Source organism: Dendrobates tinctorius, unplaced genomic scaffold, assembly GCF_039654945.1.
Source record: "Dendrobates tinctorius isolate UK_male_01 unplaced genomic scaffold, ASM3965494v1 ptg000011l, whole genome shotgun sequence".
NCBI classification, from domain to species: domain Eukaryota; kingdom Metazoa; phylum Chordata; class Amphibia; order Anura; family Dendrobatidae; genus Dendrobates; species Dendrobates tinctorius.
In genome coordinates, this window is record NW_027361679.1 from 118,672,501 (window position 1) to 118,698,137 (window position 25,637).

Below are 25,637 nucleotides of genomic sequence, written 5' to 3' on the forward strand. Positions count from 1 at the left end.
GAAGAAGAAGAAGAAGAAGAAGAAGAAGAAGAAGAAGAAGAAGAAGAAGAAGAAGAAGAAAGAAGAAGAAGAAAGAAGAGAAGAAGAAGAAGAAGAAGAAGAAGAAGAAGAAGAGAAGAAGAAGAAGAAGAAGAAGAAGAAGAAGAAGAAGAAGAAGAAGAAGAAGAAGAAGAAGAAGAGAAGAAGTCAACGGCCATTCTAAGCCTGAATATGCATGCCCTCATCAGATCGCAGCCGCTAAGCAGCTTGAGGCCGGGCCAGTACTGGCATGGGAGACTGGCTGGGAATCCCTGGTCCTGTTGACATTTTGTACATTTTTTTTCCAAGCTTGCCCTTCCGAGTTTATCCTTCTTGAAAAGAACGTCAGAGATGGCACGCTTCCGTCAACGGCCATTCTAAGCTGAATATGCATGCCCTCGTCAGATCGCAGCAGCTTGAGGCCGGGCCAGTACCAGCATGGGAGACTGGCTGGGAATCCCTGGTCCTGTTGACATTTTGTACGTTTTATTTCCAAGCTTGCCCTTCCGAGTTTATCCTTCTTGAAAAAGAACGTCAGAGATGGCACACTTCCGTCAATGGCCCTTCTAAGCTGAATATGCATGCCCTCATCAGATCGCAGCCGCTAAGCAGCCAGAGGCCGGGCCAGTACCGGCATGGGAGACTGGCTGGGAATCCCTGGTCCTGTTGACATTTTGTACGTTTTTTTTCCAAGCTTGCCCTTCCGAGTTTATCCTTCTTGAAAAAAACGTCAGAGATGGCACGCTTCTGTCAACGGCCATTCTAAGCTGAATATGCCTGCCCTCGTCAGATCGCAGCCACTAAGCAGCTTGAGGCCGGGCCAGTACCGGCATGGGAGACTGGCTGGGAATCCCTGGTCCTGTTGACATTTTGTACGTTTTTTTTCCAAGCTTGCCCTTCCGAGTTTATCCTTCTTGAAAAGAACGTCAGAGATGGCACACGTCCGTCAACGGCCATTCTAAGCTGAATATGCATTCCCTCGTCACATCGCAGCCGCTAAGCAGCTTGAAGCCGGGCCAGTACCGGCATAGGAGACTGGCTGGGAATCCCTGGTCCTGTTGACATTTTGTACATTTTTTTTCCAAGCTTGCCCTTCCGAGTTTATCCTTCTTGAAAAGAACGTCAGAGATGGCACGCTTCCGTCAACGGCCATTCTAAGATGAATATGCATGCCCTCGTCAGATCGCAGCCGCTAAGCAGCTTGAGGCTGGGCCAGTACCGGCATGGGAGACTGGCTGGGAATCCCTGGTCCTGTTGACATTTTGTACGTTTTATTTCCAAGCTTGCCCTTCCGAGTTTATCCTTCTTGAAAAGAACGTCAGAGATGGCACGCTTCCGTCAACGGCCATTCTAAGCTGAATATGCATGCCCTCGTCAGATCGCAGCCGCTAAGCAGCTTGAGGCCGGGCCAGTACCGGCATGGGAGACTGGCTGGGAATCCCTGGTCCTGTTGACATTTTGTACATTTTTTTTCCAAGCTTGCCCTTCCGAGTTTATCCTTCTTGAAAAGAACGTCAGAGATGGCACGCTTCCGTCAACGGCCATTCTAAGCTGAATATGCATGCCCTCGTCAGATCGCAGCAGCTTGAGGCCGGGCCAGTACCAGCATGGGAGACTGGCTGGGAATCCCTGGTCCTGTTGACATTTTGTACGTTTTATTTCCAAGCTTGCCCTTCCGAGTTTATCCTTCTTGAAAAGAACGTCAGAGATGGCACACTTCCGTCAATGGCCCTTCTAAGCTGAATATGCATGCCCTCATCAGATCGCAGCCGCTAAGCAGCCAGAGGCCGGGCCAGTACCGGCATGGGAGACTGGCTGGGAATCCCTGGTCCTGTTGACATTTTGTACGTTTTTTTTCCAAGCTTGCCCTTCCGAGTTTATCCTTCTTGAAAAAAACGTCAGAGATGGCACGCTTCTGTCAACGGCCATTCTAAGCTGAATATGCCTGCCCTCGTCAGATCGCAGCCACTAAGCAGCTTGAGGCCGGGCCAGTACCGGCATGGGAGACTGGCTGGGAATCCCTGGTCCTGTTGACATTTTGTACGTTTTTTTTCCAAGCTTGCCCTTCCGAGTTTATCCTTCTTGAAAAGAACGTCAGAGATGGCACACGTCCGTCAACGGCCATTCTAAGCTGAATATGCATTCCCTCGTCACATCGCAGCCGCTAAGCAGCTTGAAGCCGGGCCAGTACCGGCATAGGAGACTGGCTGGGAATCCCTGGTCCTGTTGACATTTTGTACATTTTTTTTCCAAGCTTGCCCTTCCGAGTTTATCCTTCTTGAAAAGAACGTCAGAGATGGCACGCTTCCGTCAACGGCCATTCTAAGATGAATATGCATGCCCTCGTCAGATCGCAGCCGCTAAGCAGCTTGAGGCTGGGCCAGTACCGGCATGGGAGACTGGCTGGGAATCCCTGGTCCTGTTGACATTTTGTACGTTTTATTTCCAAGCTTGCCCTTCCGAGTTTATCCTTCTTGAAAAGAACGTCAGAGATGGCACGCTTCCGTCAACGGCCATTCTAAGCTGAATATGCATGCCCTCGTCAGATCGCAGCCGCTAAGCAGCTTGAGGCCGGGCCAGTACCGGCATGGGAGACTGGCTGGGAATCCCTGGTCCTGTTGACATTTTGTACGTTTTATTTCCAAGCTTGCCCTTCCGAGTTTATCCTTCTTGAAAAGAACGTCAGAGATTGCACACTTCCGTCAATGGCCATTCTAAGCTAAATATGCATGCCCTCGTCAGATCGCAGCTGCTAAGCAGCCTGAGGCCGGGCCAGTACCGGCATGGGAGACTGGCTGGGAATCCCTGGTCCTGTTAACATTTTGTACGTTTTATTTCCAAGCTTGCCCTTCCGAGTTTATCCTTCTTGAAAAAAACGTCAGAGATGGCACACTTCCGTCAACGGCCATTCTAAGCTGAATATGCATGCCCTCGTCAGATCGCAGCTGCTAAGCAGCTTGAGGCCGGGCCAGTACCGGCATGGGAGACTGGCTGGGAATCCCTGGTCCTGTTGACATTTTGTACGTTTTATTTCCAAGCTTGCCCTTCCGAGTTTATCCTTCTTGAAAAGAACGTCAGAGATGGCACACTTCCGTCAATGGCCCTTCTAAGCTGAATATGCATGCCCTCATCAGATCGCAGCCGCTAAGCAGCCGGAGGCCGGGCCAGTACCGGCATGGGAGACTGGCTGGGAATCCCTGGTCCTGTTGACATTTTGTACGTTTTTTTTCCAAGCTTGCCCTTCCGAGTTTATCCTTCTTGAAAAAAACGTCAGAGATGGCACGCTTCTGTCAACGGCCATTCTAAGCTGAATATGCCTGCCCTCGTCAGATCGCAGCCACTAAGCAGCTTGAGGCCGGGCCAGTACCGGCATGGGAGACTGGCTGGGAATCCCTGGTCCTGTTGACATTTTGTACGTTTTTTTTCCAAGCTTGCCCTTCCGAGTTTATCCTTCTTGAAAAGAACGTCAGAGATGGCACGCGTCCGTCAACGGCCATTCTAAGCTGAATATGCATTCCCTCGTCACATCGCAGCCGCTAAGCAGCTTGAGGCCGGGCCAGTACCGGCATAGGAGACTGGCTGGGAATCCCTGGTCCTGTTGACATTTTGTACATTTTTTTTCCAAGCTTGCCCTTCCGAGTTTATCCTTCTTGAAAAGAACGTCAGAGATGACACGCTTCCGTCAACGGCCATTCTAAGCTGAATATGCATGCCCTCGTCAGATCGCAGCCGCTAAGCAGCTTGAGGCCGGGCCAGTACCGGCATGGGAGACTGGCTGGGAATCCCTGGTCCTGTTGACATTTTGTACGTTTTATTTCCATGCTTGCCCTTCCGAGTTTATCCTTCTTGAAAAGAACGTCAGAGATGGCACGCTTCCGTCAACGGCCATTCTAAGCTGAATATGCATGCCCTCGTCAGATCGCAGCCGCTAAGCAGCTTGAGGCCGGGCCAGTACCGGCATGGGAGACTGGCTGGGAATCCCTGGTCCTGTTGACATTTTGTATGTTTTTTTTCCAAGCTTGCCCTTCCGAGTTTATCCTTCTTGAAAAGAACGTCAGAGATGGCACGCGTCCGTCAACGGCCATTCTAAGCTGAATATGCATTCCCTCGTCACATCGCAGCCGCTAAGCAGCTTGAAGCCGGGCCAGTACCGGCATAGGAGACTGGCTGGGAATCCCTGGTCCTGTTGACATTTTGTACATTTTTTTTCCAAGCTTGCCCTTCCGAGTTTATCCTTCTTGAAAAGAACGTCAGAGATGGCACGCTTCCGTCAACGGCCATTCTAAGATGAATATGCATGCCCTCGTCAGATCGCAGCCGCTAAGCAGCTTGAGGCCGGGCCAGTACCAGCATGGGAGACTGGCTGGGAATCCCTGGTCCTGTTGACATTCTGTACGTTTTATTTCCAAGCTTGCCCTTCCGAGTTTATCCTTCTTGAAAAGAACGTCAGAGATGGCACGCTTCCGTCAACGGCCATTCTAAGCTGAATATGCATGCCCTCGTCAGATCGCAGCCGCTAAGCAGCTTGAGGCCGGGCCAGTACCGGCATGGGAGACTGGCTGGGAATCCCTGGTCCTGTTGACATTTTGTACGTTTTTTTTCCAAGCTTGCCCTTCCGAGTTTATCCTTCTTGAAAAGAACGTCAGAGATGGCACGCTTCCGTCAACGGCCATTCTAAGCTGAATATGCATGCCCTCGTCACATCGCAGCAGCTTGAGGCCGGGCCAGTACCGGCATGGGAGACTGGCTGGGAATCCCTGGTCCTGTTGACATTTTGTATGTTTTATTTCCAAGCTTGCCCTTCCGAGTTTATCCTTCTTGAAAAGAACGTCAGAGAGGGCACGCTCCTGTCAACGGCCATTCTAAGCTGAATATGCATGCCCTTGTCAGATTGCAGCTGCTAAGCAGCTTGAGGCCGGGCCAGTACCGGCATGGGAGACTGGCTGGGAATCCCTGGTCCTGTTAACATTTTGTATGTTTTATTTCCAAGCTTGCCCTTCCGAGTTTATCCTTCTTGAAAAAAACCTCAGAGATGGCACGCTTCTGTCAACGGCCATTCTAAGCTGAATATGCATGCCCTCGTCAGATTGCAGACGCTAAGCAGCTTGAGGCCGGGCCAGTACCGGCATGGGAGACTGGCTGGGAATCCCTGGTCCTGTTGACATTTTGTACGTTTTATTTCCAAGCTTGCCCTTCCGAGTTTATCCTTCTTGAAAAGAACGTCAGAGATGGCACACTTCCGTCAATGGCCATTCTAAGCTGAATATGCATGCCCTTGTCAGATTGCAGCCGCTAAGCAGCTTGAGGCTGGGCCAGTACTGGCATGGGAGACTGGCTGGGAATCCCTGGTCGTGTTGACATTTTGTACGTTTTTTTTCCAAGCTTGCCCTTCCGAGTTTATCCTTCTTGAAAAGAACGTCAGAGATGGCACACTTCCGTCAATGGCCATTCTAAGCTGAATATGCATGCCCTTGTCAGATCGCAGCCGCTAAGCAGCTTGAGGCCGGGCCAGTACCGGCATAGGAGACTGGCTGGGAATCCCTGGTCCTGTTGACATTTTGTACATTTTTTTTCCAAGCTTGCCCTTCCGAGTTTATCCTTCTTGAAAAGAACGTCAGAGATGACACGCTTCCGTCAACGGCCATTCTAAGCTGAATATGCATGCCCTCGTCAGATCGCAGCCGCTAAGCAGCTTGAGGCCGGGCCAGTACCGGCATGGGAGACTGGCTGGGAATCCCTGGTCCTGTTGACATTTTGTACGTTTTATTTCCATGCTTGCCCTTCCGAGTTTATCCTTCTTGAAAAGAACGTCAGAGATGGCACGCTTCCGTCAACGGCCATTCTAAGCTGAATATGCATGCCCTCGTCAGATCGCAGCCGCTAAGCAGCTTGAGGCCGGGCCAGTACCGGCATGGGAGACTGGCTGGGAATCCCTGGTCCTGTTGACATTTTGTATGTTTTTTTTCCAAGCTTGCCCTTCCGAGTTTATCCTTCTTGAAAAGAACGTCAGAGATGGCACGCGTCCGTCAACGGCCATTCTAAGCTGAATATGCATTCCCTCGTCACATCGCAGCCGCTAAGCAGCTTGAAGCCGGGCCAGTACCGGCATAGGAGACTGGCTGGGAATCCCTGGTCCTGTTGACATTTTGTACATTTTTTTTCCAAGCTTGCCCTTCCGAGTTTATCCTTCTTGAAAAGAACGTCAGAGATGGCACGCTTCCGTCAACGGCCATTCTAAGATGAATATGCATGCCCTCGTCAGATCGCAGCCGCTAAGCAGCTTGAGGCCGGGCCAGTACCAGCATGGGAGACTGGCTGGGAATCCCTGGTCCTGTTGACATTTTGTACGTTTTATTTCCAAGCTTGCCCTTCCGAGTTTATCCTTCTTGAAAAGAACGTCAGAGATGGCACGCTTCCGTCAACGGCCATTCTAAGCTGAATATGCATGCCCTCGTCAGATCGCAGCCGCTAAGCAGCTTGAGGCCGGGCCAGTACCGGCATGGGAGACTGGCTGGGAATCCCTGGTCCTGTTGACATTTTGTACGTTTTTTTTCCAAGCTTGCCCTTCCGAGTTTATCCTTCTTGAAAAGAACGTCAGAGATGGCACGCTTCCGTCAACGGCCATTCTAAGCTGAATATGCATGCCCTCGTCACATCGCAGCAGCTTGAGGCCGGGCCAGTACCGGCATGGGAGACTGGCTGGGAATCCCTGGTCCTGTTGACATTTTGTACGTTTTATTTCCAAGCTTGCCCTTCCGAGTTTATCCTTCTTGAAAAGAACGTCAGAGAGGGCACGCTCCTGTCAACGGCCATTCTAAGCTGAATATGCATGCCCTTGTCAGATTGCAGCTGCTAAGCAGCTTGAGGCCGGGCCAGTACCGGCATGGGAGACTGGCTGGGAATCCCTGGTCCTGTTAACATTTTGTATGTTTTATTTCCAAGCTTGCCCTTCCGAGTTTATCCTTCTTGAAAAAAACGTCAGAGATGGCACGCTTCTGTCAACGGCCATTCTAAGCTGAATATGCATGCCCTCGTCAGATTGCAGCCGCTAAGCAGCTTGAGGCCGGGCCAGTACCGGCATGGGAGACTGGCTGGGAATCCCTGGTCCTGTTGACATTTTGTACGTTTTATTTCCAAGCTTGCCCTTCCGAGTTTATCCTTCTTGAAAAGAACGTCAGAGATGGCACACTTCCGTCAATGGCCATTCTAAGCTGAATATGCATGCCCTTGTCAGATTGCAGCCGCTAAGCAGCTTGAGGCTGGGCCAGTACTGGCATGGGAGACTGGCTGGGAATCCCTGGTCGTGTTGACATTTTGTACGTTTTTTTTCCAAGCTTGCCCTTCCGAGTTTATCCTTCTTGAAAAGAACGTCAGAGATGGCACACTTCCGTCAATGGCCATTCTAAGCTGAATATGCATGCCCTTGTCAGATCGCAGCAGCTTGAGGCCGGGCCAGTACCGGCATGGGAGACTGGCTGGGAATCCCTGGTCCTGTTGACATTTTGTACGTTTTATTTCCAAGCTTGCCCTTCCGAGTTTATCCTTCTTGAAAAGAACGTCAGAGATTGCACACTTCCGTCAATGGCCATTCTAAGCTAAATATGCATGCCCTCGTCAGATCGCAGCTGCTAAGCAGCCTGAGGCCGGGCCAGTACCGGCATGGAAGACTGGCTGGGAATCCCTGGTCCTGTTGACATTTTGTACGTTTTTTTTCCAAGCTTGCCCTACCGAGTTTATCCTTCTTGAAAAAAACGTCAGAGATGGCACGCTTCCGTCAACGGCCATTCTAAGCTGAATATGCCTGCCCTCGTCAGATCGCAGCCGCTAAGCAGCTTGAGGCCGGGGCAGTACTGGCATGGGAGACTGGCTGGGAATCCCTGGTCCTGTTGACATTTTGTACGTTTTTTTCCAAGCTTGCCCTTCCGAGTTTATTCTTCTTGAAAAAAACGTCAGAGATGGCACGCTTCCGTCAACGGCCATTCTAAGCTGAATATGCATGCCCTCGTCAGATCGCAGCCGCTAAGCAGCTTGAGGCCGGGCCAGTACCGGCATGGGAGACTGGCTGGGAATCCCTGGTCCTGTTGACATTTTGTACGTTTTATTTCCAAGCTTGCCCTTCCGAGTTTATCCTTCTTGAAAAGAACGTCAGAGATGGCACGCTTCTGTCAACGGCCATTCTAAGCTGAATATGCATTCCCTCGTCAGATCGCAGCCGCTAAGCAGCTTGAGGCCGGGCCAGTACCGGCATGGGAGACTGGCTGGGAATCCCTGGTCCTGTTGACATTTTGAATGTTTTTTTTCCAAGCTTGCCCTTCCGAGTTTATCCTTCTTGAAAAGAACGTCAGAGATGGCACGCTTCCGTCAACGGCCATTCTAAGCTGAATATGCATGCCCTCGTCAGATCGCAGCAGCTTGAGGCCGGGCCAGTACCGGCATGGGAGACTGGCTGGGAATCCCTGGTCCTGTTGACATTTTGTACGTTTTATTTCCAAGCTTGCCCTTCCGAGTTTATCCTTCTTGAAAAAAACGTCAGAGATGGCACGCTTCCGTCAACGGCCATTCTAAGCTGAATATGCATGCCCTCGTCAGATCGCAGCCGCTAAGCAGCTTGAGGCTGGGCCAGTACCGGCATGGGAGACTGGCTGGGAATCCCTGGTCCTGTTGACATTTTGTACGTTTTTTTTCCAAGCTTGCCCTTCCGAGTTTATCCTTCTTGAAAAAAACGTCAGAGATGGCACGCTTCCGTCAACGGCCATTCTAAGCTGAATATGCATGCCCTCGTCAGATCGCAGCTGCTAAGCAGCTTGAGGCCGGGCCAGTGCCGGCATGGGAGACTGGCTGGGATTCCCTGGTCCTGTTGACATTTTGTACGTTTTTTTTCCAAGCTTGCCCTTCCGAGTTTATCCTTCTTGAAAAGAACGTCAGAGATGGCACGCTTCCGTCAACGGCCATTCTAAGCTGAATATGCATGCCCTCGTCAGATCGCAGCAGCTTGAGGCCGGGCCAGTACCAGCATGGGAGACTGGCTGGGAATCCCTGGTCCTGTTGACATTTTGTACGTTTTATTTCCAAGCTTGCCCTTCCGAGTTTATCCTTCTTGAAAAGAACGTCAGAGATGGCACACTTCCGTCAATGGCCCTTCTAAGCTGAATATGCATGCCCTCATCAGATCGCAGCCGCTAAGCAGCCAGAGGCCGGGCCAGTACCGGCATGGGAGACTGGCTGGGAATCCCTGGTCCTGTTGACATTTTGTACGTTTTTTTTCCAAGCTTGCCCTTCCGAGTTTATCCTTCTTGAAAAAAACGTCAGAGATGGCACGCTTCTGTCAACGGCCATTCTAAGCTGAATATACCTGCCCTCGTCAGATCGCAGCCACTAAGCAGCTTGAGGCCGGGCCAGTACCGGCATGGGAGACTGGCTGGGAATCCCTGGTCCTGTTGACATTTTGTACGTTTTTTTTCCAAGCTTGCCCTTCCGAGTTTATCCTTCTTGAAAAGAACGTCAGAGATGGCACGCGTCCGTCAACGGCCATTCTAAGCTGAATATGCATTCCCTCGTCACATCGCAGCCGCTAAGCAGCTTGAAGCCGGGCCAGTACCGGCATAGGAGACTGGCTGGGAATCCCTGGTCCTGTTGACATTTTGTACATTTTTTTTCCAAGCTTGCCCTTCCGAGTTTATCCTTCTTGAAAAGAACGTCAGAGATGGCACGCTTCCGTCAACGGCCATTCTAAGATGAATATGCATGCCCTCGTCAGATCGCAGCCGCTAAGCAGCTTGAGGCTGGGCCAGTACCAGCATGGGAGACTGGCTGGGAATCCCTGGTCCTGTTGACATTTTGTACGTTTTATTTCCAAGCTTGCCCTTCCGAGTTTATCCTTCTTGAAAAGAACGTCAGAGATGGCACGCTTCCGTCAACGGCCATTCTAAGCTGAATATGCATGCCCTCGTCAGATCGCAGCCGCTAAGCAGCTTGAGGCCGGGCCAGTACCGGCATGGGAGACTGGCTGGGAATCCCTGGTCCTGTTGACATTTTGTACGTTTTTTTTCCAAGCTTGCCCTTCCGAGTTTATCCTTCTTGAAAAGAACGTCAGAGATGGCACGCTTCCGTCAACGGCCATTCTAAGCTGAATATGCATGCCCTCGTCACATCGCAGCAGCTTGAGGCCGGGCCAGTACCGGCATGGGAGACTGGCTGGGAATCCCTGGTCCTGTTGACATTTTGTATGTTTTATTTCCAAGCTTGCCCTTCCGAGTTTATCCTTCTTGAAAAGAACGTCAGAGAGGGCACGCTCCTGTCAACGGCCATTCTAAGCTGAATATGCATGCCCTTGTCAGATTGCAGCTGCTAAGCAGCTTGAGGCCGGGCCAGTACCGGCATGGGAGACTGGCTGGGAATCCCTGGTCCTGTTAACATTTTGTATGTTTTATTTCCAAGCTTGCCCTTCCGAGTTTATCCTTCTTGAAAAAAACGTCAGAGATGGCACGCTTCTGTCAACGGCCATTCTAAGCTGAATATGCATGCCCTCGTCAGATTGCAGCCGCTAAGCAGCTTGAGGCCGGGCCAGTACCGGCATGGGAGACTGGCTGGGAATCCCTGGTCCTGTTGACATTTTGTACGTTTTATTTCCAAGCTTGCCCTTCCGAGTTTATCCTTCTTGAAAAGAACGTCAGAGATGGCACGCTTCCGTCAACGGCCATTCTAAGCTGAATATGCATGCCCTCGTCAGATCGCAGCCGCTAAGCAGCTTGAGGCCGGGCCAGTACCGGCATGGGAGACTGGCTGGGAATCCCTGGTCCTGTTGACATTTTGTACGTTTTATTTCCAAGCTTGCCCTTCCGAGTTTATCCTTCTTGAAAAGAACGTCAGAGATTGCACACTTCCGTCAATGGCCATTCTAAGCTAAATATGCATGCCCTCGTCAGATCGCAGCTGCTAAGCAGCCTGAGGCCAGGCCAGTACCGGCATGGGAGACTGGCTGGGAATCCCTGGTCCTGTTAACATTTTGTACGTTTTATTTCCAAGCTTGCCCTTCCGAGTTTATCCTTCTTGAAAAAAACGTCAGAGATGGCACACTTCCGTCAACGGCCATTCTAAGCTGAATATGCATGCCCTCGTCAGATCGCAGCTGCTAAGCAGCTTGAGGCCGGGCCAGTACCGGCATGGGAGACTGGCTGGGAATCCCTGGTCCTGTTGACATTTTGTACGTTTTTTTTCCAAGCTTGCCCTTCCGAGTTTATCCTTCTTGAAAAGAACGTCAGAGATGGCACACTTCCGTCAATGGCCCTTCTAAGCTGAATATGCATGCCCTCATCAGATCGCAGCCGCTAAGCAGCTTGAGGCCGGGCCAGTACTGGCATGGGAGACTGGCTGGGAATCCCTGGTCCTGTTGACATTTTGTACATTTTTTTTCCAAGCTTGCCCTTCCGAGTTTATCCTTCTTGAAAAGAACGTCAGAGATGGCACGCTTCCGTCAACGGCCATTCTAAGCTGAATATGCATGCCCTCGTCAGATCGCAGCAGCTTGAGGCCGGGCCAGTACCAGCATGGGAGACTGGCTGGGAATCCCTGGTCCTGTTGACATTTTGTACGTTTTATTTCCAAGCTTGCCCTTCCGAGTTTATCCTTCTTGAAAAGAACGTCAGAGATGGCACACTTCCGTCAATGGCCCTTCTAAGCTGAATATGCATGCCCTCATCAGATCGCAGCCGCTAAGCAGCCAGAGGCCGGGCCAGTACCGGCATGGGAGACTGGCTGGGAATCCCTGGTCCTGTTGACATTTTGTACGTTTTTTTTCCAAGCTTGCCCTTCCGAGTTTATCCTTCTTGAAAAAAACGTCAGAGATGGCACGCTTCTGTCAACGGCCATTCTAAGCTGAATATGCCTGCCCTCGTCAGATCGCAGCCACTAAGCAGCTTGAGGCCGGGCCAGTACCGGCATGGGAGACTGGCTGGGAATCCCTGGTCCTGTTGACATTTTGTACGTTTTTTTTCCAAGCTTGCCCTTCCGAGTTTATCCTTCTTGAAAAGAACGTCAGAGATGGCACACGTCCGTCAACGGCCATTCTAAGCTGAATATGCATTCCCTCGTCACATCGCAGCCGCTAAGCAGCTTGAAGCCGGGCCAGTACCGGCATAGGAGACTGGCTGGGAATCCCTGGTCCTGTTGACATTTTGTACATTTTTTTTCCAAGCTTGCCCTTCCGAGTTTATCCTTCTTGAAAAGAACGTCAGAGATGGCACGCTTCCGTCAACGGCCATTCTAAGATGAATATGCATGCCCTCGTCAGATCGCAGCCGCTAAGCAGCTTGAGGCTGGGCCAGTACCGGCATGGGAGACTGGCTGGGAATCCCTGGTCCTGTTGACATTTTGTACGTTTTATTTCCAAGCTTGCCCTTCCGAGTTTATCCTTCTTGAAAAGAACGTCAGAGATGGCACGCTTCCGTCAACGGCCATTCTAAGCTGAATATGCATGCCCTCGTCAGATCGCAGCCGCTAAGCAGCTTGAGGCCGGGCCAGTACCGGCATGGGAGACTGGCTGGGAATCCCTGGTCCTGTTGACATTTTGTACATTTTTTTTCCAAGCTTGCCCTTCCGAGTTTATCCTTCTTGAAAAGAACGTCAGAGATGGCACGCTTCCGTCAACGGCCATTCTAAGCTGAATATGCATGCCCTCGTCAGATCGCAGCAGCTTGAGGCCGGGCCAGTACCAGCATGGGAGACTGGCTGGGAATCCCTGGTCCTGTTGACATTTTGTACGTTTTATTTCCAAGCTTGCCCTTCCGAGTTTATCCTTCTTGAAAAGAACGTCAGAGATGGCACACTTCCGTCAATGGCCCTTCTAAGCTGAATATGCATGCCCTCATCAGATCGCAGCCGCTAAGCAGCCAGAGGCCGGGCCAGTACCGGCATGGGAGACTGGCTGGGAATCCCTGGTCCTGTTGACATTTTGTACGTTTTTTTTCCAAGCTTGCCCTTCCGAGTTTATCCTTCTTGAAAAAAACGTCAGAGATGGCACGCTTCTGTCAACGGCCATTCTAAGCTGAATATGCCTGCCCTCGTCAGATCGCAGCCACTAAGCAGCTTGAGGCCGGGCCAGTACCGGCATGGGAGACTGGCTGGGAATCCCTGGTCCTGTTGACATTTTGTACGTTTTTTTTCCAAGCTTGCCCTTCCGAGTTTATCCTTCTTGAAAAGAACGTCAGAGATGGCACACGTCCGTCAACGGCCATTCTAAGCTGAATATGCATTCCCTCGTCACATCGCAGCCGCTAAGCAGCTTGAAGCCGGGCCAGTACCGGCATAGGAGACTGGCTGGGAATCCCTGGTCCTGTTGACATTTTGTACATTTTTTTTCCAAGCTTGCCCTTCCGAGTTTATCCTTCTTGAAAAGAACGTCAGAGATGGCACGCTTCCGTCAACGGCCATTCTAAGATGAATATGCATGCCCTCGTCAGATCGCAGCCGCTAAGCAGCTTGAGGCTGGGCCAGTACCGGCATGGGAGACTGGCTGGGAATCCCTGGTCCTGTTGACATTTTGTACGTTTTATTTCCAAGCTTGCCCTTCCGAGTTTATCCTTCTTGAAAAGAACGTCAGAGATGGCACGCTTCCGTCAACGGCCATTCTAAGCTGAATATGCATGCCCTCGTCAGATCGCAGCCGCTAAGCAGCTTGAGGCCGGGCCAGTACCGGCATGGGAGACTGGCTGGGAATCCCTGGTCCTGTTGACATTTTGTACGTTTTATTTCCAAGCTTGCCCTTCCGAGTTTATCCTTCTTGAAAAGAACGTCAGAGATTGCACACTTCCGTCGATGGCCATTCTAAGCTAAATATGCATGCCCTCGTCAGATCGCAGCTGCTAAGCAGCCTGAGGCCGGGCCAGTACCGGCATGGGAGACTGGCTGGGAATCCCTGGTCCTGTTAACATTTTGTACGTTTTATTTCCAAGCTTGCCCTTCCGAGTTTATCCTTCTTGAAAAAAACGTCAGAGATGGCACACTTCCGTCAACGGCCATTCTAAGCTGAATATGCATGCCCTCGTCAGATCGCAGCTGCTAAGCAGCTTGAGGCCGGGCCAGTACCGGCATGGGAGACTGGCTGGGAATCCCTGGTCCTGTTGACATTTTGTACGTTTTATTTCCAAGCTTGCCCTTCCGAGTTTATCCTTCTTGAAAAGAACGTCAGAGATGGCACACTTCCGTCAATGGCCCTTCTAAGCTGAATATGCATGCCCTCATCAGATCGCAGCCGCTAAGCAGCCGGAGGCCGGGCCAGTACCGGCATGGGAGACTGGCTGGGAATCCCTGGTCCTGTTGACATTTTGTACGTTTTTTTTCCAAGCTTGCCCTTCCGAGTTTATCCTTCTTGAAAAAAACGTCAGAGATGGCACGCTTCTGTCAACGGCCATTCTAAGCTGAATATGCCTGCCCTCGTCAGATCGCAGCCACTAAGCAGCTTGAGGCCGGGCCAGTACCGGCATGGGAGACTGGCTGGGAATCCCTGGTCCTGTTGACATTTTGTACGTTTTTTTTCCAAGCTTGCCCTTCCGAGTTTATCCTTCTTGAAAAGAACGTCAGAGATGGCACGCGTCCGTCAACGGCCATTCTAAGCTGAATATGCATTCCCTCGTCACATCGCAGCCGCTAAGCAGCTTGAGGCCGGGCCAGTACCGGCATAGGAGACTGGCTGGGAATCCCTGGTCCTGTTGACATTTTGTACATTTTTTTTCCAAGCTTGCCCTTCCGAGTTTATCCTTCTTGAAAAGAACGTCAGAGATGACACGCTTCCGTCAACGGCCATTCTAAGCTGAATATGCATGCCCTCGTCAGATCGCAGCCGCTAAGCAGCTTGAGGCCGGGCCAGTACCGGCATGGGAGACTGGCTGGGAATCCCTGGTCCTGTTGACATTTTGTACGTTTTATTTCCATGCTTGCCCTTCCGAGTTTATCCTTCTTGAAAAGAACGTCAGAGATGGCACGCTTCCGTCAACGGCCATTCTAAGCTGAATATGCATGCCCTCGTCAGATCGCAGCCGCTAAGCAGCTTGAGGCCGGGCCAGTACCGGCATGGGAGACTGGCTGGGAATCCCTGGTCCTGTTGACATTTTGTATGTTTTTTTTCCAAGCTTGCCCTTCCGAGTTTATCCTTCTTGAAAAGAACGTCAGAGATGGCACGCGTCCGTCAACGGCCATTCTAAGCTGAATATGCATTCCCTCGTCACATCGCAGCCGCTAAGCAGCTTGAAGCCGGGCCAGTACCGGCATAGGAGACTGGCTGGGAATCCCTGGTCCTGTTGACATTTTGTACATTTTTTTTCCAAGCTTGCCCTTCCGAGTTTATCCTTCTTGAAAAGAACGTCAGAGATGGCACGCTTCCGTCAACGGCCATTCTAAGATGAATATGCATGCCCTCGTCAGATCGCAGCCGCTAAGCAGCTTGAGGCCGGGCCAGTACCAGCATGGGAGACTGGCTGGGAATCCCTGGTCCTGTTGACATTCTGTACGTTTTATTTCCAAGCTTGCCCTTCCGAGTTTATCCTTCTTGAAAAGAACGTCAGAGATGGCACGCTTCCGTCAACGGCCATTCTAAGCTGAATATGCATGCCCTCGTCAGATCGCAGCCGCTAAGCAGCTTGAGGCCGGGCCAGTACCGGCATGGGAGACTGGCTGGGAATCCCTGGTCCTGTTGACATTTTGTACGTTTTTTTTCCAAGCTTGCCCTTCCGAGTTTATCCTTCTTGAAAAGAACGTCAGAGATGGCACGCTTCCGTCAACGGCCATTCTAAGCTGAATATGCATGCCCTCGTCACATCGCAGCAGCTTGAGGCCGGGCCAGTACCGGCATGGGAGACTGGCTGGGAATCCCTGGTCCTGTTGACATTTTGTATGTTTTATTTCCAAGCTTGCCCTTCCGAGTTTATCCTTCTTGAAAAGAACGTCAGAGAGGGCACGCTCCTGTCAACGGCCATTCTAAGCTGAATATGCATGCCCTTGTCAGATTGCAGCTGCTAAGCAGCTTGAGGCCGGGCCAGTACCGGCATGGGAGACTGGCTGGGAATCCCTGGTCCTGTTAACATTTTGTATGTTTTATTTCCAAGCTTGCCCTTCCGAGTTTATCCTTCTTGAAAAAAACGTCAGAGATGGCACGCTTCTGTCAACGGCCATTCTAAGCTGAATATGCATGCCCTCGTCAGATTGCAGACGCTAAGCAGCTTGAGGCCGGGCCAGTACCGGCATGGGAGACTGGCTGGGAATCCCTGGTCCTGTTGACATTTTGTACGTTTTATTTCCAAGCTTGCCCTTCCGAGTTTATCCTTCTTGAAAAGAACGTCAGAGATGGCACACTTCCGTCAATGGCCATTCTAAGCTGAATATGCATGCCCTTGTCAGATTGCAGCCGCTAAGCAGCTTGAGGCTGGGCCAGTACTGGCATGGGAGACTGGCTGGGAATCCCTGGTCGTGTTGACATTTTGTACGTTTTTTTTCCAAGCTTGCCCTTCCGAGTTTATCCTTCTTGAAAAGAACGTCAGAGATGGCACACTTCCGTCAATGGCCATTCTAAGCTGAATATGCATGCCCTTGTCAGATCGCAGCCGCTAAGCAGCTTGAGGCCGGGCCAGTACCGGCATAGGAGACTGGCTGGGAATCCCTGGTCCTGTTGACATTTTGTACATTTTTTTTCCAAGCTTGCCCTTCCGAGTTTATCCTTCTTGAAAAGAACGTCAGAGATGACACGCTTCCGTCAACGGCCATTCTAAGCTGAATATGCATGCCCTCGTCAGATCGCAGCCGCTAAGCAGCTTGAGGCCGGGCCAGTACCGGCATGGGAGACTGGCTGGGAATCCCTGGTCCTGTTGACATTTTGTACGTTTTATTTCCATGCTTGCCCTTCCGAGTTTATCCTTCTTGAAAAGAACGTCAGAGATGGCACGCTTCCGTCAACGGCCATTCTAAGCTGAATATGCATGCCCTCGTCAGATCGCAGCCGCTAAGCAGCTTGAGGCCGGGCCAGTACCGGCATGGGAGACTGGCTGGGAATCCCTGGTCCTGTTGACATTTTGTATGTTTTTTTTCCAAGCTTGCCCTTCCGAGTTTATCCTTCTTGAAAAGAACGTCAGAGATGGCACGCGTCCGTCAACGGCCATTCTAAGCTGAATATGCATTCCCTCGTCACATCGCAGCCGCTAAGCAGCTTGAAGCCGGGCCAGTACCGGCATAGGAGACTGGCTGGGAATCCCTGGTCCTGTTGACATTTTGTACATTTTTTTTCCAAGCTTGCCCTTCCGAGTTTATCCTTCTTGAAAAGAACGTCAGAGATGGCACGCTTCCGTCAACGGCCATTCTAAGATGAATATGCATGCCCTCGTCAGATCGCAGCCGCTAAGCAGCTTGAGGCCGGGCCAGTACCAGCATGGGAGACTGGCTGGGAATCCCTGGTCCTGTTGACATTTTGTACGTTTTATTTCCAAGCTTGCCCTTCCGAGTTTATCCTTCTTGAAAAGAACGTCAGAGATGGCACGCTTCCGTCAACGGCCATTCTAAGCTGAATATGCATGCCCTCGTCAGATCGCAGCCGCTAAGCAGCTTGAGGCCGGGCCAGTACCGGCATGGGAGACTGGCTGGGAATCCCTGGTCCTGTTGACATTTTGTACGTTTTTTTTCCAAGCTTGCCCTTCCGAGTTTATCCTTCTTGAAAAGAACGTCAGAGATGGCACGCTTCCGTCAACGGCCATTCTAAGCTGAATATGCATGCCCTCGTCACATCGCAGCAGCTTGAGGCCGGGCCAGTACCGGCATGGGAGACTGGCTGGGAATCCCTGGTCCTGTTGACATTTTGTACGTTTTATTTCCAAGCTTGCCCTTCCGAGTTTATCCTTCTTGAAAAGAACGTCAGAGAGGGCACGCTCCTGTCAACGGCCATTCTAAGCTGAATATGCATGCCCTTGTCAGATTGCAGCTGCTAAGCAGCTTGAGGCCGGGCCAGTACCGGCATGGGAGACTGGCTGGGAATCCCTGGTCCTGTTAACATTTTGTATGTTTTATTTCCAAGCTTGCCCTTCCGAGTTTATCCTTCTTGAAAAAAACGTCAGAGATGGCACGCTTCTGTCAACGGCCATTCTAAGCTGAATATGCATGCCCTCGTCAGATTGCAGCCGCTAAGCAGCTTGAGGCCGGGCCAGTACCGGCATGGGAGACTGGCTGGGAATCCCTGGTCCTGTTGACATTTTGTACGTTTTATTTCCAAGCTTGCCCTTCCGAGTTTATCCTTCTTGAAAAGAACGTCAGAGATGGCACACTTCCGTCAATGGCCATTCTAAGCTGAATATGCATGCCCTTGTCAGATTGCAGCCGCTAAGCAGCTTGAGGCTGGGCCAGTACTGGCATGGGAGACTGGCTGGGAATCCCTGGTCGTGTTGACATTTTGTACGTTTTTTTTCCAAGCTTGCCCTTCCGAGTTTATCCTTCTTGAAAAGAACGTCAGAGATGGCACACTTCCGTCAATGGCCATTCTAAGCTGAATATGCATGCCCTTGTCAGATCGCAGCAGCTTGAGGCCGGGCCAGTACCGGCATGGGAGACTGGCTGGGAATCCCTGGTCCTGTTGACATTTTGTACGTTTTATTTCCAAGCTTGCCCTTCCGAGTTTATCCTTCTTGAAAAGAACGTCAGAGATTGCACACTTCCGTCAATGGCCATTCTAAGCTAAATATGCATGCCCTCGTCAGATCGCAGCTGCTAAGCAGCCTGAGGCCGGGCCAGTACCGGCATGGAAGACTGGCTGGGAATCCCTGGTCCTGTTGACATTTTGTACGTTTTTTTTCCAAGCTTGCCCTACCGAGTTTATCCTTCTTGAAAAAAACGTCAGAGATGGCACGCTTCCGTCAACGGCCATTCTAAGCTGAATATGCCTGCCCTCGTCAGATCGCAGCCGCTAAGCAGCTTGAGGCCGGGGCAGTACTGGCATGGGAGACTGGCTGGGAATCCCTGGTCCTGTTGACATTTTGTACGTTTTTTTCCAAGCTTGCCCTTCCGAGTTTATTCTTCTTGAAAAAAACGTCAGAGATGGCACGCTTCCGTCAACGGCCATTCTAAGCTGAATATGCATGCCCTCGTCAGATCGCAGCCGCTAAGCAGCTTGAGGCCGGGCCAGTACCGGCATGGGAGACTGGCTGGGAATCCCTGGTCCTGTTGACATTTTGTACGTTTTATTTCCAAGCTTGCCCTTCCGAGTTTATCCTTCTTGAAAAGAACGTCAGAGATGGCACGCTTCTGTCAACGGCCATTCTAAGCTGAATATGCATTCCCTCGTCAGATCGCAGCCGCTAAGCAGCTTGAGGCCGGGCCAGTACCGGCATGGGAGACTGGCTGGGAATCCCTGGTCCTGTTGACATTTTGAATGTTTTTTTTCCAAGCTTGCCCTTCCGAGTTTATCCTTCTTGAAAAGAACGTCAGAGATGGCACGCTTCCGTCAACGGCCATTCTAAGCTGAATATGCATGCCCTCGTCAGATCGCAGCAGCTTGAGGCCGGGCCAGTACCGGCATGGGAGACTGGCTGGGAATCCCTGGTCCTGTTGACATTTTGTACGTTTTATTTCCAAGCTTGCCCTTCCGAGTTTATCCTTCTTGAAAAAAACGTCAGAGATGGCACGCTTCCGTCAACGGCCATTCTAAGCTGAATATGCATGCCCTCGTCAGATCGCAGCCGCTAAGCAGCTTGAGGCTGGGCCAGTACCGGCATGGGAGACTGGCTGGGAATCCCTGGTCCTGTTGACATTTTGTACGTTTTTTTTCCAAGCTTGCCCTTCCGAGTTTATCCTTCTTGAAAAAAACGTCAGAGATGGCACGCTTCCGTCAACGGCCATTCTAAGCTGAATATGCATGCCCTCGTCAGATCGCAGCTGCTAAGCAGCTTGAGGCCGGGCCAGTGCCGGCATGGGAGACTGGCTGGGATTCCCTGGTCCTGTTGACATTTTGTACGTTTTTTTTCCAAGCTTGCCCTTCCGAGTTTATCCTTCTTGAAAAGAACGTCAGAGATGGCACGCTTCCGTCAACGGCCATTCTAAGCTGAATATGCATGCCCTCGTCAGATCGCAGCAGCTTGAGGCCGGGCCAGTACCAGCATGGGAGACTGGCTGGGAATCCCTGGTCCTGTTGACATTTTGTACGTTTTATTTCCAAGCTTGCCCTTCCGAGTTTATCCTTCTTGAAAAGAACGTCAGAGATGGCACACTTCCGTCAATGGCCCTTCTAAGCTGAATATGCATGCCCTCATCAGATCGCAGCCGCTAAGCAGCCAGAGGCCGGGCCAGTACCGGCATGGGAGACTGGCTGGGAATCCCTGGTCCTGTTGACATTTTGTACGTTTTTTTTCCAAGCTTGCCCTTCCGAGTTTATCCTTCTTGAAAAAAACGTCAGAGATGGCACGCTTCTGTCAACGGCCATTCTAAGCTGAATATACCTGCCCTCGTCAGATCGCAGCCACTAAGCAGCTTGAGGCCGGGCCAGTACCGGCATGGGAGACTGGCTGGGAATCCCTGGTCCTGTTGACATTTTGTACGTTTTTTTTCCAAGCTTGCCCTTCCGAGTTTATCCTTCTTGAAAAGAACGTCAGAGATGGCACGCGTCCGTCAACGGCCATTCTAAGCTGAATATGCATTCCCTCGTCACATCGCAGCCGCTAAGCAGCTTGAAGCCGGGCCAGTACCGGCATAGGAGACTGGCTGGGAATCCCTGGTCCTGTTGACATTTTGTACATTTTTTTTCCAAGCTTGCCCTTCCGAGTTTATCCTTCTTGAAAAGAACGTCAGAGATGGCACGCTTCCGTCAACGGCCATTCTAAGATGAATATGCATGCCCTCGTCAGATCGCAGCCGCTAAGCAGCTTGAGGCTGGGCCAGTACCAGCATGGGAGACTGGCTGGGAATCCCTGGTCCTGTTGACATTTTGTACGTTTTATTTCCAAGCTTGCCCTTCCGAGTTTATCCTTCTTGAAAAGAACGTCAGAGATGGCACGCTTCCGTCAACGGCCATTCTAAGCTGAATATGCATGCCCTCGTCAGATCGCAGCCGCTAAGCAGCTTGAGGCCGGGCCAGTACCGGCATGGGAGACTGGCTGGGAATCCCTGGTCCTGTTGACATTTTGTACGTTTTTTTTCCAAGCTTGCCCTTCCGAGTTTATCCTTCTTGAAAAGAACGTCAGAGATGGCACGCTTCCGTCAACGGCCATTCTAAGCTGAATATGCATGCCCTCGTCACATCGCAGCAGCTTGAGGCCGGGCCAGTACCGGCATGGGAGACTGGCTGGGAATCCCTGGTCCTGTTGACATTTTGTATGTTTTATTTCCAAGCTTGCCCTTCCGAGTTTATCCTTCTTGAAAAGAACGTCAGAGAGGGCACGCTCCTGTCAACGGCCATTCTAAGCTGAATATGCATGCCCTTGTCAGATTGCAGCTGCTAAGCAGCTTGAGGCCGGGCCAGTACCGGCATGGGAGACTGGCTGGGAATCCCTGGTCCTGTTAACATTTTGTATGTTTTATTTCCAAGCTTGCCCTTCCGAGTTTATCCTTCTTGAAAAAAACGTCAGAGATGGCACGCTTCTGTCAACGGCCATTCTAAGCTGAATATGCATGCCCTCGTCAGATTGCAGCCGCTAAGCAGCTTGAGGCCGGGCCAGTACCGGCATGGGAGACTGGCTGGGAATCCCTGGTCCTGTTGACATTTTGTACGTTTTATTTCCAAGCTTGCCCTTCCGAGTTTATCCTTCTTGAAAAGAACGTCAGAGATGGCACGCTTCCGTCAACGGCCATTCTAAGCTGAATATGCATGCCCTCGTCAGATCGCAGCCGCTAAGCAGCTTGAGGCCGGGCCAGTACCGGCATGGGAGACTGGCTGGGAATCCCTGGTCCTGTTGACATTTTGTACGTTTTATTTCCAAGCTTGCCCTTCCGAGTTTATCCTTCTTGAAAAGAACGTCAGAGATTGCACACTTCCGTCAATGGCCATTCTAAGCTAAATATGCATGCCCTCGTCAGATCGCAGCTGCTAAGCAGCCTGAGGCCAGGCCAGTACCGGCATGGGAGACTGGCTGGGAATCCCTGGTCCTGTTAACATTTTGTACGTTTTATTTCCAAGCTTGCCCTTCCGAGTTTATCCTTCTTGAAAAAAACGTCAGAGATGGCACACTTCCGTCAACGGCCATTCTAAGCTGAATATGCATGCCCTCGTCAGATCGCAGCTGCTAAGCAGCTTGAGGCCGGGCCAGTACCGGCATGGGAGACTGGCTGGGAATCCCTGGTCCTGTTGACATTTTGTACGTTTTTTTTCCAAGCTTGCCCTTCCGAGTTTATCCTTCTTGAAAAGAACGTCAGAGATGGCACACTTCCGTCAATGGCCCTTCTAAGCTGAATATGCATGCCCTCATCAGATCGCAGCCGCTAAGCAGCTTGAGGCCGGGCCAGTACCGGCATGGGAGACTGGCTGGGAATCCCTGGTCCTGTTGACATTTTGTACGTTTTATTTCCAAGCTTGCCCTTCCGAGTTTATCCTTCTTGAAAAGAACGTCAGAGATGGCACGCTTCCGTCAACGGCCATTCTAAGCTGAATATGCATGCCCTCGTCAGATCGCAGCCGCTAAGCAGCTTGAGGCCGGGCCAGTACCGGCATGGGAGACTGGCTGGGAATCCCTGGTCCTGTTGACATTTTGTACGTTTTTTTTCCAAGCTTGCCCTTCCGAGTTTATCCTTCTTGAAAAGAACGTCAGAGATGGCACGCGTCCGTCAACGGCCATTCTAAGCTGAATATGCATTCCCTCGTCACATCGCAGCCGCTAAGCAGCTTGAAGCCGGGCCAGTACCGGCATAGGAGACTGGCTGGGAATCCCTGGTCCTGTTGACATTTTGTACATTTTTTTTCCAAGCTTGCCCTTCCGAGTTTATCCTTCTTGAAAAGAACGTCAGAGATGGCACGCTTCCGTCAACGGCCATTCTAAGCTGAATATGCATGCCCTCGTCAGATCGCAGCAGCTTGAGGCCGGGCCAGTACCAGCATGGGAGACTGGCTGGGAATCCCTGGTCCTGTTGACATTTTGTACGTTTTATTTCCAAGCTTGCCCTTCCGAGTTTATCCTTCTTGAAAAGAACGTCAGAGATGGCACACTTCCGTCAATGGCCCTTCTAAGCTGAATATGCATGCCCTCATCAGATCGCAGCCGCTAAGCAGCCAGAGGCCGGGCCAGTACCGGCATGGGAGACTGGCTGGGAATCCCTGGTCCTGTTGACATTTTGTACGTTTTTTTTCCAAGCTTGCCCTTCCGAGTTTATCCTTCTTGAAAAAAACGTCAGAGATGGCACGCTTCTGTCAACGGCCATTCTAAGCTGAATATGCCTGCCCTCGTCAGATCGCAGCCACTAAGCAGCTTGAGGCCGGGCCAGTACCGGCATGGGAGACTGGCTGGGAATCCCTGGTCCTGTTGACATTTTGTACGTTTTTTTTCCAAGCTTGCCCTTCCGAGTTTATCCTTCTTGAAAAGAACGTCAGAGATGGCACGCGTCCGTCAACGGCCATTCTAAGCTGAATATGCATTCCCTCGTCACATCGCAGCCGCTAAGCAGCTTGAAGCCGGGCCAGTACCGGCATAGGAGACTGGCTGGGAATCCCTGGTCCTGTTGACATTTTGTACATTTTTTTTCCAAGCTTGCCCTTCCGAGTTTATCCTTCTTGAAAAGAACGTCAGAGATGGCACGCTTCCGTCAACGGCCATTCTAAGATGAATATGCATGCCCTCGTCAGATCGCAGCCGCTAAGCAGCTTGAGGCTGGGCCAGTACCAGCATGGGAGACTGGCTGGGAATCCCTGGTCCTGTTGACATTTTGTACGTTTTATTTCCAAGCTTGCCCTTCCGAGTTTATCCTTCTTGAAAAGAACGTCAGAGATGGCACGCTTCCGTCAACGGCCATTCTAAGCTGAATATGCATGCCCTCGTCAGATCGCAGCCGCTAAGCAGCTTGAGGCCGGGCCAGTACCGGCATGGGAGACTGGCTGGGAATCCCTGGTCCTGTTGACATTTTGTACGTTTTATTTCCAAGCTTGCCCTTCCGAGTTTATCCTTCTTGAAAAGAACGTCAGAGATTGCACACTTCCGTCGATGGCCATTCTAAGCTAAATATGCATGCCCTCGTCAGATCGCAGCTGCTAAGCAGCCTGAGGCCGGGCCAGTACCGGCATGGGAGACTGGCTGGGAATCCCTGGTCCTGTTAACATTTTGTACGTTTTATTTCCAAGCTTGCCCTTCCGAGTTTATCCTTCTTGAAAAAAACGTCAGAGATGGCACACTTCCGTCAACGGCCATTCTAAGCTGAATATGCATGCCCTCGTCAGATCGCAGCTGCTAAGCAGCTTGAGGCCGGGCCAGTACCGGCATGGGAGACTGGCTGGGAATCCCTGGTCCTGTTGACATTTTGTACGTTTTATTTCCAAGCTTGCCCTTCCGAGTTTATCCTTCTTGAAAAGAACGTCAGAGATGGCACACTTCCGTCAATGGCCCTTCTAAGCTGAATATGCATGCCCTCATCAGATCGCAGCCGCTAAGCAGCCGGAGGCCGGGCCAGTACCGGCATGGGAGACTGGCTGGGAATCCCTGGTCCTGTTGACATTTTGTACGTTTTTTTTCCAAGCTTGCCCTTCCGAGTTTATCCTTCTTGAAAAAAACGTCAGAGATGGCACGCTTCTGTCAACGGCCATTCTAAGCTGAATATGCCTGCCCTCGTCAGATCGCAGCCACTAAGCAGCTTGAGGCCGGGCCAGTACCGGCATGGGAGACTGGCTGGGAATCCCTGGTCCTGTTGACATTTTGTACGTTTTTTTTCCAAGCTTGCCCTTCCGAGTTTATCCTTCTTGAAAAGAACGTCAGAGATGGCACGCTTCCGTCAACGGCCATTCTAAGCTGAATATGCATGCCCTCGTCAGATCGCAGCCGCTAAGCAGCTTGAGGCCGGGCCAGTACCGGCATGGGAGACTGGCTGGGAATCCCTGGTCCTGTTGACATTTTGTACGTTTTTTTTCCAAGCTTGCCCTTCCGAGTTTATCCTTCTTGAAAAGAACGTCAGAGATGGCACGCTTCCGTCAACGGCCATTCTAAGCTGAATATGCATGCCCTCGTCACATCGCAGCAGCTTGAGGCCGGGCCAGTACCGGCATGGGAGACTGGCTGGGAATCCTTGGTCCTGTTGACATTTTGTATGTTTTATTTCCAAGCTTGCCCTTCCGAGTTTATCCTTCTTGAAAAGAACGTCAGAGAGGGCACGCTCCTGTCAACGGCCATTCTAAGCTGAATATGCATGCCCTTGTCAGATTGCAGCTGCTAAGCAGCTTGAGGCCGGGCCAGTACCGGCATGGGAGACTGGCTGGGAATCCCTGGTCCTGTTAACATTTTGTATGTTTTATTTCCAAGCTTGCCCTTCCGAGTTTATCCTTCTTGAAAAAAACGTCAGAGATGGCACGCTTCTGTCAACGGCCATTCTAAGCTGAATATGCATGCCCTCGTCAGATTGCAGCCGCTAAGCAGCTTGAGGCCGGGCCAGTACCGGCATGGGAGACTGGCTGGGAATCCCTGGTCCTGTTG

The 25,637-nt window shown here is 51.3% G+C and overlaps 42 pseudogenes; all 42 read left to right on the top strand.

Moving 5' to 3' along the window:
- Window positions 1-767: 767 nt before the first annotated feature.
- On the top strand, window positions 768-886 carry LOC141056824 (5S ribosomal RNA; annotated as a pseudogene).
- A 469-nt stretch (window positions 887-1,355) lies between these two features.
- On the top strand, window positions 1,356-1,474 carry LOC141051961 (5S ribosomal RNA; annotated as a pseudogene).
- Window positions 1,475-1,935: 461 nt separating this feature from the next.
- On the top strand, window positions 1,936-2,054 carry LOC141056831 (5S ribosomal RNA; annotated as a pseudogene).
- A 469-nt stretch (window positions 2,055-2,523) lies between these two features.
- On the top strand, window positions 2,524-2,642 carry LOC141051966 (5S ribosomal RNA; annotated as a pseudogene).
- A 273-nt stretch (window positions 2,643-2,915) lies between these two features.
- On the top strand, window positions 2,916-3,034 carry LOC141055586 (5S ribosomal RNA; annotated as a pseudogene).
- Window positions 3,035-3,307: 273 nt separating this feature from the next.
- On the top strand, window positions 3,308-3,426 carry LOC141056844 (5S ribosomal RNA; annotated as a pseudogene).
- A 273-nt stretch (window positions 3,427-3,699) lies between these two features.
- On the top strand, window positions 3,700-3,818 carry LOC141051973 (5S ribosomal RNA; annotated as a pseudogene).
- A 77-nt stretch (window positions 3,819-3,895) lies between these two features.
- On the top strand, window positions 3,896-4,014 carry LOC141051979 (5S ribosomal RNA; annotated as a pseudogene).
- A 469-nt stretch (window positions 4,015-4,483) lies between these two features.
- Window positions 4,484-4,602, top strand: LOC141051985 (5S ribosomal RNA; annotated as a pseudogene).
- A 1,049-nt stretch (window positions 4,603-5,651) lies between these two features.
- On the top strand, window positions 5,652-5,770 carry LOC141051990 (5S ribosomal RNA; annotated as a pseudogene).
- Window positions 5,771-5,847: 77 nt separating this feature from the next.
- On the top strand, window positions 5,848-5,966 carry LOC141051996 (5S ribosomal RNA; annotated as a pseudogene).
- Window positions 5,967-6,435: 469 nt separating this feature from the next.
- LOC141052007 (5S ribosomal RNA) lies at window positions 6,436-6,554 on the top strand (annotated as a pseudogene).
- Window positions 6,555-7,791: 1,237 nt separating this feature from the next.
- LOC141055684 (5S ribosomal RNA) lies at window positions 7,792-7,910 on the top strand (annotated as a pseudogene).
- A 76-nt stretch (window positions 7,911-7,986) lies between these two features.
- Window positions 7,987-8,105, top strand: LOC141052014 (5S ribosomal RNA; annotated as a pseudogene).
- Window positions 8,106-9,342: 1,237 nt separating this feature from the next.
- On the top strand, window positions 9,343-9,461 carry LOC141059230 (5S ribosomal RNA; annotated as a pseudogene).
- A 469-nt stretch (window positions 9,462-9,930) lies between these two features.
- Window positions 9,931-10,049, top strand: LOC141052017 (5S ribosomal RNA; annotated as a pseudogene).
- A 657-nt stretch (window positions 10,050-10,706) lies between these two features.
- On the top strand, window positions 10,707-10,825 carry LOC141052025 (5S ribosomal RNA; annotated as a pseudogene).
- Window positions 10,826-11,098: 273 nt separating this feature from the next.
- On the top strand, window positions 11,099-11,217 carry LOC141055592 (5S ribosomal RNA; annotated as a pseudogene).
- Window positions 11,218-11,874: 657 nt separating this feature from the next.
- LOC141056849 (5S ribosomal RNA) lies at window positions 11,875-11,993 on the top strand (annotated as a pseudogene).
- A 469-nt stretch (window positions 11,994-12,462) lies between these two features.
- LOC141052028 (5S ribosomal RNA) lies at window positions 12,463-12,581 on the top strand (annotated as a pseudogene).
- A 461-nt stretch (window positions 12,582-13,042) lies between these two features.
- Window positions 13,043-13,161, top strand: LOC141056857 (5S ribosomal RNA; annotated as a pseudogene).
- Window positions 13,162-13,630: 469 nt separating this feature from the next.
- LOC141052033 (5S ribosomal RNA) lies at window positions 13,631-13,749 on the top strand (annotated as a pseudogene).
- A 273-nt stretch (window positions 13,750-14,022) lies between these two features.
- LOC141055604 (5S ribosomal RNA) lies at window positions 14,023-14,141 on the top strand (annotated as a pseudogene).
- Window positions 14,142-14,414: 273 nt separating this feature from the next.
- LOC141056865 (5S ribosomal RNA) lies at window positions 14,415-14,533 on the top strand (annotated as a pseudogene).
- Window positions 14,534-14,806: 273 nt separating this feature from the next.
- LOC141052039 (5S ribosomal RNA) lies at window positions 14,807-14,925 on the top strand (annotated as a pseudogene).
- Window positions 14,926-15,002: 77 nt separating this feature from the next.
- On the top strand, window positions 15,003-15,121 carry LOC141052047 (5S ribosomal RNA; annotated as a pseudogene).
- Window positions 15,122-15,590: 469 nt separating this feature from the next.
- LOC141052051 (5S ribosomal RNA) lies at window positions 15,591-15,709 on the top strand (annotated as a pseudogene).
- Window positions 15,710-16,758: 1,049 nt separating this feature from the next.
- LOC141052055 (5S ribosomal RNA) lies at window positions 16,759-16,877 on the top strand (annotated as a pseudogene).
- Window positions 16,878-16,954: 77 nt separating this feature from the next.
- Window positions 16,955-17,073, top strand: LOC141052065 (5S ribosomal RNA; annotated as a pseudogene).
- A 469-nt stretch (window positions 17,074-17,542) lies between these two features.
- On the top strand, window positions 17,543-17,661 carry LOC141052070 (5S ribosomal RNA; annotated as a pseudogene).
- Window positions 17,662-18,898: 1,237 nt separating this feature from the next.
- Window positions 18,899-19,017, top strand: LOC141056312 (5S ribosomal RNA; annotated as a pseudogene).
- A 76-nt stretch (window positions 19,018-19,093) lies between these two features.
- On the top strand, window positions 19,094-19,212 carry LOC141052077 (5S ribosomal RNA; annotated as a pseudogene).
- Window positions 19,213-20,449: 1,237 nt separating this feature from the next.
- LOC141059285 (5S ribosomal RNA) lies at window positions 20,450-20,568 on the top strand (annotated as a pseudogene).
- Window positions 20,569-21,037: 469 nt separating this feature from the next.
- Window positions 21,038-21,156, top strand: LOC141052082 (5S ribosomal RNA; annotated as a pseudogene).
- Window positions 21,157-21,813: 657 nt separating this feature from the next.
- Window positions 21,814-21,932, top strand: LOC141052083 (5S ribosomal RNA; annotated as a pseudogene).
- A 273-nt stretch (window positions 21,933-22,205) lies between these two features.
- LOC141055611 (5S ribosomal RNA) lies at window positions 22,206-22,324 on the top strand (annotated as a pseudogene).
- A 273-nt stretch (window positions 22,325-22,597) lies between these two features.
- On the top strand, window positions 22,598-22,716 carry LOC141052087 (5S ribosomal RNA; annotated as a pseudogene).
- A 657-nt stretch (window positions 22,717-23,373) lies between these two features.
- LOC141056873 (5S ribosomal RNA) lies at window positions 23,374-23,492 on the top strand (annotated as a pseudogene).
- A 469-nt stretch (window positions 23,493-23,961) lies between these two features.
- LOC141052091 (5S ribosomal RNA) lies at window positions 23,962-24,080 on the top strand (annotated as a pseudogene).
- A 273-nt stretch (window positions 24,081-24,353) lies between these two features.
- Window positions 24,354-24,472, top strand: LOC141055616 (5S ribosomal RNA; annotated as a pseudogene).
- Window positions 24,473-24,745: 273 nt separating this feature from the next.
- On the top strand, window positions 24,746-24,864 carry LOC141056880 (5S ribosomal RNA; annotated as a pseudogene).
- A 77-nt stretch (window positions 24,865-24,941) lies between these two features.
- Window positions 24,942-25,060, top strand: LOC141052096 (5S ribosomal RNA; annotated as a pseudogene).
- Window positions 25,061-25,637: the final 577 nt, after the last annotated feature.